General features: G+C 35.4%; 1 pseudogene; it reads right to left on the minus strand.

The window, feature by feature from the left end:
- Positions 1-121: 121 nt before the first annotated feature.
- LOC147794871 (uncharacterized) lies at positions 122-6,937 on the minus strand (annotated as a pseudogene).
- Positions 6,938-12,645: the final 5,708 nt, after the last annotated feature.

Genomic DNA, 12,645 nt, shown 5'->3' on the forward strand with positions numbered 1-12,645 from the left:
AATTAACTAATGAAAAAATTATTTCATTAATTTAAATAAATAAACTTTAAAAATTACATACCGATAATTACTTTGTTGGATGGCCAAGCAACTGTACTACCCACAGCTTCTTCAATACATGTCATTTCTGATGTAGGCCGCCACAAATAGGCATTGCATTTCCTTGGTATTCAACCCATATTCTAATAGCATGCGGTCCAATAGGGATATGATGAACAAGAGCAGCGGGATCATGAAGACCATCGTCCTTTTGCAACAATCTCTCCTGAGTCATGTCAATCTAGTAACTTACACTTAATTTGAGTATCATTATTGATGCTCTACAAGAAGAAAAATAAAAGCATTGAGAACTTGATAGTAATAATGAAATCAATAATTTTATTCGTTAAATTAGAAAATCAACTTACTGCACGAGAGAGAAGGTATTGTCAAATTTAAATGGATATTTGTTGATTTTGGTATACTTTCAATACCATTAGAGGCTTCCTCGGTTAGGTCAATATATGAAAATTTCAATTAAAATATATATGGAATAAACTCATGAATGTGAAATTTATATAACTTAATTTAAAAAAATGTACCTATTTCTTAATTTAAAAAATGTCATGTTTATTCATAAAACTTGAGAACATTGATTTTATTTCTATCCTTTCTTCCCTCATCTTCAAATATTCTTTTTTAAGAGTAGTGTATTTATTTTCTTGTTGAGACAACAGAGGCAATTTAGAACCAGTCACTCCAAATTCAAGTCTTCTTACATGCCCAATAACTTTACTCAAGGCATCATCAACAATATTATTTGATGAAGTTTTTGTCTCAACCTTGGCTTGTTCAATGGGCTCCTACCAAGAAAGTATATCAAATACATAATGCAATTCCTACATTTAAAAAATGTCAATTGTCCATAATTCTTCACACATCTTATAATAAGTTAAGAGACATGATCAAAAACATCTCAACAGAGTCAGTTGTTTATTCAATGTGCTCATACTAATAAAAAACCACTTCAACCACCCATTTCATTTACATTATAAACAAGAGACATCAACGAATGAAGGTGGAAAGTACCGTTCAAGAAGGCATAAAATGTCCACTGCCTCTTTTTCAAGCTGTAACATAATTCTCTATTAATGACACGTTGGCATAGTCTATTAAAGTATGAACATAGCCTATATATTGCATATCTTGGACCTTTCAAGAGCAAGCCTCTAAGCACCACAGATAAAAGTTGTTGCATCAATACATGACAATCATGAGACTTCAATCCCATCACTTTGCACTCTTGTAATGATACACACTTTAAAATGTTGGAAATGTATCCATCAGACAACTTTAGATTATACAACCTTGAACAAAATAATTTCTTCTCAAACTTCGACAATGTATGTGGAGCAGGAGATAGGTAAGTTCGACCACCTCGCTTTTAAGGATATAGGTCTGGCCGGATTTTCAAAAGTTGTAAATCTTTTCTTGCATTAATTCCATCTTTTTGACTTTCCATTTATATCTAATAATGTACCTACAATACTCTCACATACATTCTTTTCTACATGCATGACATCCAAGTTGTAGTGTATTGGTAATTCCTACACAATAAATTACATTTCAAATGGTTATTGGCCTAAGTTTGAAACTTAAAAACTTGAAACTCAATAAAATACACCATAAATTTAGAGCGTGTCAACCTTCCAATATGGTAGATCGAAGAAAATGGATCGCTTCTTCCGCCTTTGACTTGTGCATTGTTTCTTGCTCTTTCTTTTTAAGCTTTCACATTTTCCCCAACAATTTTCAAAGTCTTGAAGTTTGGTATAAATTGCACTACTTATTGCAATTTTGGGAGGTAATTCTTCTTCTATCTTCCCATCAAACCATGTTTTTTTTCCTTCGATATGGATGCAACTTTGACAAGAATCATCTATGACCCATATATGAATACTTTTTTCCATTTTTCAACCAAAGAGACCGAGTATTATCTCCACAAATTGGACAAGCGTATTTACCTTTTGTGGTGCATCCACAAGATTTCCATATGCACGAAAATCATTTATAGTCCACATGAGAATTGCTCCTAAATTGAAATATGTTTTACTTACAATATCATGGGCTTGTACTCCTTTCCATAGATGTTGTAAATCTTCCACAAGAGGTTGTAAGTAGATATCAATATCGTTTCCCGGTTGTCTAGTAGGGGTGTACACCCAGCCCGGAAACTCGAGAACCCAACCAGAAATATAAGGGTTGGGTTGGGTTGTGTTGGATTTCGGGTTTGGGTTGGGTCCATTTTTTTTAACCCGATCTGATTTGGGTTGGGTTCGGGTACCAAAAGAAAATGATTGGGTCAACCCGGCCCAACCCGAAAATATTAAAAAAAAAATTAAAGCCCAATCTACAGTTTGTCACCAAAGCCCAAGCCCAAACCCAACCTGACATTTCACAACCCAAAAATTTCTCTTTTCCTCTCTCTGCTATGTGCTGAAATTTCTCTTTCCCTCTCTACTACGTGCTGAGTTCTTGTCAGTAGCACTCTTCCTCTGCAAGAATGGCTCTTATTTTAAATTTTTATACAAATCTCATCCATACCTCTCTGTAATTCATTTTACTCTGCAATTCATTCCTTTGCAATTCATTTTATTCCGTCATCCATTCCTCTACAATCATCTCCTCTACAATTCATTTCAATCCACTTCAATTCATTTCAATCCATTCCTCTGCAATTCATTTCAATCCATTCCTCTCTCTACTCAAATTCATTCCTCTCTCTACTCCAATGTATTCATCCATTTATCTCCCTACCTCTCTACGATCCATTCATCCATTTCTCTCCCTACCTTTCTACTCTCAGCCTCTCCACAAAATACAAATCTTTCTGGATACTTAGTCTCTTACAAGGAATTTGATCTCAATAGCATTCTCTCGCGTTCTTTGTCTTGTTTCTATCTCGCGCGCCGTCTTTCTCTCTTTAGTCTCCTGGAACACTGTAACGGGTAAGTTTTTTCTCTTTTTGTTATATCCCCTTGCAAAAACTGATTGTATATTTTAACCTTGATACATTCTATGATAATTGTTCATATTGAGTTAAATGTTTGAATCATAATAGTTCTATTTTACTTTTTATAGATGGAAAACAATAGTGCAACGGTATATGCAAGTAACTCTAGTAATTATAATGCATCAAAACCACCATTGGCTACCCAATCTGAATTTAAGAAGAAGAAACCCAGTAAATCAACCGTGTGGGATCACTTTACAAGATTAGAGAACAATAATAAGAGGTGCAAGTGCAACTATTGTTCTAAGGAGTATGCTTGTGATACTAATTCGTGTGGAACTAGCACGTTATGGAAGCACTTAAAAAATCAGTGTAGGAAGTACACATATAAGGTGGAGGACAAAGGACAAACCACTCTAAGTTTTCAACGTTCAATAGATGGAAAGGGTGGGAGTAATATTGTTACTTCATTATTTAGTCAAACAAGATGTAGAGCAGCATGTTGATAATTATGGATGAATTATCATTTAAATTTGTAGAGAATGAGGGTTTCAAATTATTTTGTAGTATTGCATGTCCTAAGTTTGACCCTCCGTCAAGGGTAACCATTGCTAGAGATATATTTCAGCTCCATCAAAAGAAGTTAAAGATTTTTTAGTCAGTCATTCCAAGAGGGTTTGTCTTACCACTGACACATGGATTTCATTGCAAAACATTAATTACATGGTAATCAGCGCACATTTTATTGATTCAGAATGGAATTTATATAAAAGAATTTTCAACTTTTGTCAAGTTGCTAACCACAAGGGAGAGACTATTGGCAAGATTATTGAGACTTGTTTATTGGAATGGAGAATCGATAAGGTTTTCTCTATCACAGTTGATAATGCAAGTTCCAATGATATAGCTATTTCATATATTATGAGAAGGCTTAGAAGTTGGAATTCACTTGTCTTAGATGGAGAAATATTACACATGAGGTGTTGTGCTCACATAATTAATTTGATTATGAATGAAGGGCTTAAAGAAATGTATGACTCCGTTTCTAGTGTTCGGAATGCCGTGAGGTATGTTAGATCATCCCCCAAGAGATTGACAAAATTTAAAGATCATGTTGAACAAGAAAAAATTAAATGCAAAGCACTTGTTTGTTTGGATGTGGCGACTCGATGGAATTCCACTTATTTGATGCTTGATCATGTCTTGAAGTTTGAAAAAGCTTTCAAAGTATTAGAGGAGGAAGAATTAGGTTATATTGATTATTTCAAAGAGGGGATCATGGAAACAAAAGAATAGGGCCACCAACCATTGATGATTGGAAAAATGTTGCAGCGTTTGTAAAGTTTTTGAAGGTTTCCAATGATGTCCCTGCGAAGATAAGTGGTTTTTTATATGTGACTTCTAATTCTTATTTTCATGAACTTTGGGGTACTTAGAGAACTTTTAATTCAGTGGAGTATAAATATGAACTCTGTTCTAAGTAAGTATGACAAATATTGGGGCTCAGTGGAAAGAATTAATAAGTTGATATTCATAGCAGTGGTACTCGATCCTCGTTACAAATTGGATTACATATCATTTTGCTTTTCGAATATTTATGAAGATGCTATGGCTAAAGTGATGGTGGATGGCATCAAGAATTATTTAATTCGTTTGTATGATTACTACAAGTTTTATGATAATGCTCAAGATCATCATCAATCTGAATCAAGACTTACTTCTAAGTCCATGAGTATGGAGATGGACACAATTGATGAAGAGAATTTGAGTGGTTCAATATTAGTATTATCAAGATACAAACGAAGAAGAGAAAAGCAACATTCACTCGAGTTAAAGAATGATGTGGATCGATATTTATCTGACCCTAGTGAAGAACTTGATGATAATTTTGATGTTTTGGCATGGTGGAAAGCAAATGAGTTTAAGTATAGAGTTTTATCGAAAATTGCCCAAGATGTTTTGGCCGTTCCAGTGTCGACTATATCTTTTGAATCAGCATTTAGTACGGTGGGAGGATTCTTGATTCTTTTAGGAGTTCTTTGACACCTAAAACAATGGAAGCTCTGATATGTATACAAAATTGGATCGGTAGAAAATCATATCGTTAGATATTCCTCAACAATTTGAAGATTTGGAGATTTGTTCTTAGATTGAGACAGGTAACTCCAAATCTATTTATTGTCTATTTGTTAAGATATTCTGTATTGTTATATCACAATTTATATTTTATTTTTCAAATGATTTAAGACCTTCAAGTTCCACCAACTTGGTGCAAGAATAATTATTTTTCAATGTAAGTAAAATATTTGAAGTTACACTATGCTTTATCCAAACAATCTTAAAACGGTACTAACTTTCAAGATTTTTTTTTTTTTTTTTGTTTTTTTTTTTTTTTTTTTTGTAGGAATTAAGAATGCGAGAGGGTTGGATAATTTAAAATTTTTAAATATTTTGTTGAATGTTGTAACTTTGGAATTAATTTATCCAATGTTCTTTACATATTTATAGATGAATTTTTAGGCATTTTGTTGAATGATTATATATTGTGAATGTAGATAATCTAATTAGATGTGGTAACTTTAGAATTGATATATTAATAGGTGATAATATGGATGCAATAGAGAGTTTGATATTTTTTATCTACATCTTAGACGTAGTAATTGTTTTATCATTTTAGGTTATACAAATTAAATTTTTTAAAATTTTTTTGGACCAACCCGAAAATAGAGGGTTGGGTTGGGTTGGGTTAGAAATTTTTTTGGGTTGGGTTGGGTTGGGTCAAAAAAATCCTCCAACCCAACCCAACCCGGACAATGTACACCCCTATTGTCTAGGGCTAGAAATCAACAATGTTAACATTATATTTTCCTTTTTCATACATAACCAAGGAGGCAAGTTATACGTAACAAGCATGACTGGCCAACAACTATATCGACTGCTCATGTTGGAGAATGGATTAAAACCATCGGTAGCAAGGCCTAACCTAAGATTACAAGAGTCCATAGCAAACTCAGGCCACTTTTTATCAATCAACTCCCATGCAATAGAATCAACTGGATGTTGAATCTTTCCATATACTTTTATGTTGAGAATGCCATCGTAAACTTTCACCCACTTCATATATTTTAAACATTCGTTTAAGTCGCGGAATGATAGGAAAGTATCTTAATACTTTAGCAGGTATACCTTGCTTGATTGCATTCGTTTGTCTATCAACCTTCCACCTTGAAGTATTACATTGAGGGCAACTTTCTAACTTTTCTTTCTCATTTCTAAATAGACAACAATCGTTGACACATGCATGGATTTTTTGGTAGCCTAAGTCAAATTCCATGAACAATTTTCGATCTTCATAAATAGATCTTGGAATGACATTATCAATTGGAAGCATGTCATACAAAAGTTCCAGAAGGCTTGTGAAACTAGCATCTGACCAACCATTATATGTCTTAAGTTTATACAATGCCACAACTGTTGATATCTTTGTATATTTTGTACATCCTGTCCAATTGAGTGTTTGCCTCTTGGATATTGTGAGAAATATTTTTGTATTTCTCCAATATATGTGCTCTTATATAAGATGGTTGCTTCCAACATAAGAGCATCATTGACTTCTTTTTCAACATCATCCTCCTCACATACTTCTCCGTGATGATACCAAACATTATATGTAGGGTCTATTCCCTTGATGATTAGGTGTTCATATATGGTTTGGATATCATAATGTCTCATATTCCTACACTCTTTACATGGACATAGAAACTTTTTTGGCATCCGGCTTCCTTTTCTTCATTTCTTGTAGAAATTTTCATGCTCCTTCCATGTACTCATCGGTAGCACTATTAGACAAAGTCAATTTTGGTAAGTATATGTGTCTTAAAAGTAAAGTGTATTGATACTTATATTCTCATACCGATTCAAATACAACCAATCTTTGTTGAACATTTTGAAAGCTCTGGTATGCTAAATAGAATGATCAATTGGACCGTCGATAACTTGGTTCACAATCACCATTTAAGAAAATAAGATATCGATAACTCTGGTATATTTGTGTTATCTTTAAAGTTGGAGCATAATATATATATATATATATATATATATATATATATATATATATATGATAATAAAGAGCCACCAAAGGTAAAAATGAAGTGTAACAAGTACATTCAAAGCTTTCTAAAAATAAGACGAGAATAAGGTAACTTACGGTTAGTTATCTGTTCAACACCTTTAATTTCAATCAGTTCGCTAAACCTTAAACCACCCTTTGTTGGCACTTTGTCTAATGCCTCACAATGGACTAATCAAGCAAATAAAAAAAATCCATAAGCAAGACAAAATTAAAAGAATGAAAACAAATTAAGACGTTCAAATTGAATTATTTTTCTAATTTCCATAATTATCTTGCAAGATTTAATATATTCTCATAATTATTTTATCCAAATTTTAATAAAAGTTTTATAATATATAATTCTCCTAAAAAAAATTACACAAGCTTAAAATATTGCTTATTCTAGTAGAAATTTCACTCATATATCACTAGAAAGCTACAAATATTTTCCTTACAAGAGCATATATTTATTTTTGTAGCAGAATAATCATTAATGGAGTAGTGTGTGTTTATTGGCTCCAATATATATTAGTATCAGTATGTGTTTTTTCCCTCAAAATGTTGCTACTCTAGTGATGTGGAGTGAAAAGTCATTGTAGTAACAAAAAATTTCAGCAGCAAAAAAATTTAAATATGGAGTAGATCCCCAATCCAAACCTCATAATACTAAACAAAATCTAAAAAGGAATCAAGGTAGAGAGGGAGAGGGGATGAAATCTGGCATAAGATTTTAGACCAACTGAGAATGAAAACTACATGGTCATAAGATTTTAAACTAACTCATACCTAAGAACCAGTTCTCTGCTTGCCGAAATAGTGGGAGAGTGATTTTTGCTTAGATAGTCTTGCCGAAATAGGTGGGATCAGTTCTCTGTGTTAGAAAACACACATACAACTAAGAGAGACAATAAACCAACTTCTCATTATTCAACTTGTTACAGAATACATATATAGACAGAATAGCCACTAACCGCTAGTAACTACCCTTAACCGCTAATTACTTCCCTCAACTGACATAATTTGAAATACAAACAGTAAATACAAATAAATTACGGTTAATACGAGATTAAATAAACTAACAAATCATCCCCTTAATCTTCGTATTTCGATCTTCACATTCTACATTCTTCAAACCAATTCTTTCTCGAAGCTCCACAAATTTTTGTCGTCCTAATGGTTTCGTAAGTATATCAGCCAATTGATCCTCAGTTTTTACATGATCCACTTCAATCTCTCCTTTTTGCACACATTCACGAATGAAATGGAATCTCATGTCTATATGTTTGCTGCGATCATGATGAACTGGATTTTTCGCTAATGCTATAGCAGACTTGTTATCGATATTTAAACGAACTGGATTTACTTCCTTCTCATGCAATTCCTTCAGTAAACGTCCTAACCATATTCCTTGACAAGCAGCTGACGCCGCCACAATATACTCCGCCTTTTCAGGATGAAAGCTGCCGCAATTATCTCCACCTTCCTTCTTCTCTGTCTTCCTTTCAATGGGCAACTGCTTTTCATCGACAGTTTTAATTACCTGTTCTACTTGTCCGGCCAATGGCTTTTCCTCAACAGGTTTAATTACCTGTGCCACTTCAATTGCACTGCCGGAAACAATGGCCTCCTTCCACTTCTCTACTTTCGTTTCTCCGGCGACTGGTTTTTTAATAGCACAGTCATTGTTTCCGTCCTCCTTCTCCTTCTTCTCGCCGTCACAGTCCTTCTCTTTTATCTCCTTTGCTTTCGCTACCTCCGTTGCCACATTCTAGACCTCCGCCACAACGCCATTGCTCTTCTCCTCGGATTCAAACTTCACACCGCCAATGATTTTCTTGCCATCGCTTCTTCTCTTCTCGCTTCTCTATTTCTTTCTCTGATTCAATCTTCACATCTCCATGTCCTTTTATCTCTACAAGTGATCCATCTCCGAACTTCACCGTGTCGGTCACTGACTCGTTCAATTTCGAGAACCAACTTCGACAACCAGTCATATGATTGTTGGCTCCCTTATCTAGGAACCAAGTGTTGCTTTTCTTCTCAATTTCTTGCGGGACAACCTTCTCTTCATAAAGAGCCATCTCCGTCAACTCTGGTGAACCGAGAGTTCGGACTTCACAAACTTGTGCTGTAAGTAAGGCTGGCTCATCCTCATCACTTTGCGTCTCAGCCAAGTGCGCCTGATCCTCCCATTTCTTCGATCTACAGTCAGATGCATAATGGTCCTCCCTTTTCTTCGATCTACAGTCGGATGCATAATGGTCCTCCCTTTTCTTCGATCTACAGTCGGATGCATAATGGCCAATCTTTTGGCAATTATAACACTTCACCTTCCGACATTCTGAGGCAAAGTGGCCTAGGCCTTGACAATTGTAGCATCTTACCTTGCTCTTGTCAGCCTTCTTCTCTTGATGAAACGAGTCGTTTCCACGTCAATGACCTCTCCCTCTCCAGCGACCACTGCGACCTCGCCCTCGGCTATGGCCTCCATTGTCGCTACATTCTTTTGCTTTCCATTCTCCTTCAGTCCATAAGACATGCTCAGCATTCTCTTTGTTGCCACCGATCCGTTCCTCGTATGCTTTAAGACGACCGATGACTTCCTCCATGGTCATCACCTTTAAATCGGCAAATTGCTCTATTGCCGATGCGATATGAAGAAACTTAGGAGGTACTGAGCGGAGAAATTTTTTCACCAAGTATGCCTCTTCAAACTTGTCTCCAAAAGTACGTATTTTATTAACAACTTCTGTCAACCTTGCTGCATAATCATCAATAGTCTCGAACTCCTTCATATTCATAATTTCAAACTCAATCTTCAGAGTTTGGATCTTTGCCTCCTTTACACGTTCAGCACCGAGATGAATAGTTTTTAGTGTCTGCCATGCTTCCTTTGCTGTCTCTTTCTCTGCTAACAAAAACAACATCTCCTCAGGGATTGCTTGATAGATAGCTACTAAGGCCATTTGATCCTTCCTTTCATCAAGACTATCCAGAGGCTCAGTTGATTCGATTGCGTCCCACACCCCTTGAGCACGCAAATAGACCTTCATCTTCATAGCCCATGCTGCGTAGTTGGTTCTTGATAACGTCGGGTATTGGAGTGATACCAGACCTTCCTTTGTTGCAGTCTTCAACGACTCTCCTCTCTCTCCAGTGTTGTTATTATTTTTCGGCATGATCTTTGGCATGTAACCAAGCTCTGATACCAAATGTTAGAAAACACACATACAACTAAGAGAGACAATAAACCAACTTCTCATTATTCAACTTGTTACAGAATACATATATAGACAGAATAGCCACACTAACCGCTAGTAACTACCCTTAACCGCTAGTAACTACCCTTAACCGCTAATTACTTCCCTCAACTGACATAATTTGAAATACAAACAGTAAATACAAATAAATTACGGTTAATACAAGATTAAATAAACTAACACTCTGCTTGCCCAAATAGTGGGAGAATGATTTTTACTGAGATAGTCTTGCCTAAATAGGTGGGAGAGAGTTGCAAGGTCTTGCCGAACTAGGTGAGAGAGTTGAAAGGGAGAGAGTTGTTTGCTCCTGCCGAAATAGGTGGGAGAGGGAGAGACTTGTAACGCAGATGTTAGGGTTTCAATGGGATGGGCTGGGCTTTTTCAATTTATTTTCTTTCCCTCTTTTTCTCTTTCACTTTCCTTGTTTTCTCATCTTTATGCTTTTTTTTTCTTTTTTTTTTTTTCGTTATGCTATCTTCAAACGCTATCAAAAACCTTCATTCTTGTAGTGTAAGGATGAACAACCGGATAACAGAGAGCTCCAATGGCAGGAAAGGGAATTTGAGGAAGAGAGAACAAAGAAGATGAAAATGGAAGAATAAAAGAAAGATTTAGAAATAGAGATTGAAAGGTTAGAGAAGGAAGTGACTGAGCTGAAGAGAGAACAAAGAGGATGAGAATGGAAGAGAAAATGGAAGAAAAAGAAAAAACGACGGTGCCGAGTAGAAGGGCCGCCGCTCAACGGATCAAAGCTACTAAGGAAATTACCTCAGGCTGATCTTCCCCAAACAAAATAACACATATAGTATCTTGGTCATGTGTTCTTTAGCAGCATTTTAGATATCACACAATTCATTCAATTGAGAAAACTGGCACAAAAAAGCTTCGTCGTTAGATCTATGACCATATTATGTTAACTGTTCGTATTTCGTTCATTCTATCGGTATGCTCCCAGGTACCTAGATTTAGAAATAGAGATTGAAAAGTTAGAGAAGGAAGTGACTGAGTTGAAGAGAGAACAAAGAGGATGAGAATGGAAGAAAAAATGGAAGAAAAAGAAAGATTTAGAAATAGAGATCGAAAGGTTAGAGAAAAAGTGACTGAGCTGAGTCAGAGTTCTTTCTGGAAGGTAATGTCTGAGCTGGGAAGAAAATTGAAGAAGGTGTGGAGGAAGTTGTTAATAGAGATTGATGGTCAAGTGGAAGAGCTAGTGAGGGAGAAGAAAGATATAGAGATCCTAACTCGACAGAGAGACTCACTCGACGTGAACCTGAATCGGGTCCAACAGGAGGCAATGAATTTACGAACACATGATTGAGATAATCACTCGTGATTAAGCCGAAATGGAGGAGGCAAAAATGGAAGTGGAAAATGTCGTTGTGGACTTGCGAAGGGCATTGAGTAAACTGAAAGAAGCTATGACGTCTGAATCGAGCGTGGCTGAGAACGGGAGAAAGTAGGAGTTGGTGTCTCAAATGGGCTGCTCGAGGACAAGGAGAGGAAATTGAAGAAACCATGACTGAATTCGAGAAAACGAAAATGGCGACAAGGAGAGGAAATTGAAGAAACCATGACTGAGTTCGAGAAAACGAAAATGGCGCAAGTGGAATCGTTGAAATAGCATTTAAGTTTACGCGGAAGTTTTTTTTAGAATAAACTTAAAATGGTGAAGGTTAGTTTTGTTAAAATAAACTTAATGTTAAGTTTAGTAAATTTGCGAAGAAAGTTAATTTGAAAAAGTTAGGTGAAAGAAAAGGCTCAGAGCCTTTTAAGGGAATGATAGCCTTTTTAGTGAATGATGGTACGAGTTTATGAGCGTTTCTCTCACCCTATTATGCCTTTTTAGGGAAAGATGGTACGAGTTTACGACCGTTTCTCTCACCCTATTATTAGTGTTATAAAAGTTATAAATACTCACTCATTCTCCAGTAAAGTCAGAGAAAAAATAGAGAGCAAGTAAATACAGAGCAATAGAAAAGGTTTTTGATAAAATCAGTATTCTTTGTCTCTCCTCTCTCGACATCTCCTTCACAAATACGCGAGTAGTATTTTCACAAAGCGGTATTGGAGAATTCTATCGTTAGTGTGTGTGAGATTTATTTCACAAATTAGTGAGATTTATTTAACAAATACCACCTTAACATGGTTTTTCTTTTCTTTTTTTTTTTTAATCTTTAGGCTTCAAAACAATGAGAAATTAAAATGCAATTAACCAAATTACAATAGAAGATAAACAAGTGTGAAGAAATAAGAAAATGACAAGATAGTCAAAACCCGACTCC

Source organism: Cucurbita pepo, chromosome 1, assembly GCF_057944985.1.
Source record: "Cucurbita pepo subsp. pepo isolate OVF chromosome 1, ASM5794498v1, whole genome shotgun sequence".
Taxonomy (NCBI): Eukaryota; Viridiplantae; Streptophyta; class Magnoliopsida; order Cucurbitales; family Cucurbitaceae; genus Cucurbita; species Cucurbita pepo.